Raw genomic sequence first — 2609 nt, 5'->3', positions numbered from 1 at the left:
TTTCTGGTCAATGGGTCCCCCACCACCCACCCACCACCCTCCCCCCCCAAAAACAGGCAGGATATTGAGGGGTGGGGGGGGGGTATTCAGGAATGCGGACACCATTGAACGTCAACGGGTTTTGAGGGGTGGTGGGGGGGGTTGGGTGGCAGTGGTGAGATTGTCACTTTCTTGGGTTTGGAGATGGTCACGGCCTGGCAATGGTGGCGTGGGGGGGGGGGGCCAATGGCCTGGGCCTTTTCCCAGCGCCAACCCGACCGTCGCAACCCCCCCCCCCCCAACGCCGCCCCGCCCCAGCCGTCACCCTCTCAGCGCCTCCGCCACCCCACCAAACCGCACCCCCTCACCCCTCACCCTCCCCAGCGCCTCGCCACCCCACCAAACCGCACCCCCTCACCCCTCACCCTCTCAGCGCCTCCGCCACCCCACCAAACCGCACCCCCTCACCCCTCACCCTCCCAGCGCCTCTGCCACCCCACCAAACCGCACCCCCTCACCCCTCACCCTCTCAGCGCCTCCGCCACCCACCAAACGCACCCCCTCACCCCTCACCCTCCCAGCGCCTCCGCCACCCCACCAAACCGCTCCCCCTCACCCCTCACCCTCCCAGCGCCTCCGCCACCCCACCAAACCGCACCCCCTCACCCCTCACCCTCTCAGCGCCTCCGCCACCCCACAAACCGCACCCCCTCACCCCTCACCCTCTCAGCGCCTCCGCCACCCCACCAAACCGCACCCCCTCACCCCTCACCCTCCCAGCGCCTCCGCCACCCCACCAAACCGCACCCCCTCACCCCTCACCCTCCCAGCGCCTCCGCCACCCCACCAAACCGCACCCCTCACCCCTCACCCTCTCAGCGCCTCCGCCACCCCACCAAACCGCACCCCCTCACCCCTCACCCTCTCAGCGCCTCCGCCACCCCACCAAACCGCACCCCCCCTCACCCCCTCACCCTCCCAGCGCCTCCGCCACCCCCACCAAACGCTCCCCCTCACCCCTCACCCTCCCAGCGCCTCCGCCACCCCCACCAAACCGCACCCCCTCACCCCTCACCCTCTCAGCGCCTCCGCCACCCCACCAAACCGCTCCCCCTCACCCCTCACCCTCCAGCGCCTCCGCCACCCCACCAAACCGCACCCCCTCACCCCTCACCCTCTCAGCGCCTCCGCCACCCCACCAAACCGCACCCCCTCACCCCTCACCCTCCCAGCGCCTCCGCCACCCACCAAACCGCACCCCTCACCCCTCACCCTCTCAGCGCCTCCGCCACCCCACCAAACCGCACGCCCTCACCCCTCACCCTCCCAGGCCTCCGCCACCCCACCAAACCGCACCCCCTCACCCCTCACCCCCTCTCAGCGCCTCCGCCACCCCACCAAACCGCACCCCCTCACCCCTCACCCTCCCAGCGCCTCCGCCACCCCCACCAAACCGCACCCCCTCACCCCTCACCCTCCCAGCGCCTCCGCCACCCCACCAAACTGCACCCCCTCACCCCTCACCCTCCCAGCGCCTCCGCCACCGCACCAAACCGCACCCCCTCACCCCTCACCCTCCCAGCGCCTCCGCCACCCCACCAAACCGCACCCCCTCACCCCTCACCCTCCCAGCGCCTCCGCCACCCCACCAAACCGCTCCCCCTCACCCCTCACCCTCCAGCGCCTCCGCCACCCCACCAAACCGCACCCCCTCACCCCTCACCCTCCAGCGCCTCCGCCACCCACCAAACCGCTCCCCCTCACCCCTCACCCTCTCAGCGCCTCCGCCACCCCACCAAAACGCTCCCCTCACCCCTCACCCTCTCAGCGCCTCCGCCACCCCACCAAACCGCCCCCCTCACCCCCTCACCCTCTCAGCGCCTCCGCCACCCCATAAAACCGCTCCCCCTCACCCCTCACCCTCTCAGCGCCTCCGCCACCCATAAAACCGCTCCCCCTCACCCCTCACCCTCTCAGCGCCTCCGCCACCCCACCAAACACCCCCCTCACCCCTCACCCTCTCAGCGCCTCCGCCACCCCATAAAACCGCTCCCCCTCACCCCCTCACCCTCCCAGCGCCTCCACCACCCCACCAAACCGCAACCCCTCAACCCTCACCCTCCCAGCGCCTCCGCCACCCCACCAAACCGCACCCCCTCACCCTCACCCTCCCAGCGCCTCCGCCACCCCACCAAACCGCACCCCCTCACCCCTCACCCTCCCAGCGCCTCCGCCACCCCATAAAACCGCTCCCCCTCACCCCTCACCCTCTCAGCGCCTCCGCCACCCCACCAAACACCCCCCTCACCCCTCACCCTCTCAGCGCCTCCGCCACCCCATAAAACCGCTCCCCCTCACCCCTCACCCTCCCAGCGCCTCCACCACCCCACCAAACCGCACCCCCTCACCCCTCACCCTCCAGCGCCTCCGCCACCCCACCAAACCGCACCCCCTCACCCCTCACCCTCCCAGCGCCTCCGCCACCCCACCAAACCGCACCCCCTCACCCCTCACCCTCTCAGCGCCTCTGCCACCCCACCAAACCGCACCCCCTCACCCCTCACCCTCCCAGCGCCTCCGCCACCCCACCAAACCGCACCCCCTCACCCCTCACCCTCCCAGCGCCTCCG

The sequence above is a fragment of the Stegostoma tigrinum genome, chromosome 50 (assembly GCF_030684315.1).
Source record: "Stegostoma tigrinum isolate sSteTig4 chromosome 50, sSteTig4.hap1, whole genome shotgun sequence".
Taxonomy (NCBI): Eukaryota; Metazoa; Chordata; class Chondrichthyes; order Orectolobiformes; family Stegostomatidae; genus Stegostoma; species Stegostoma tigrinum.
Note: the sequence above shows the minus strand (reverse complement) of the source record.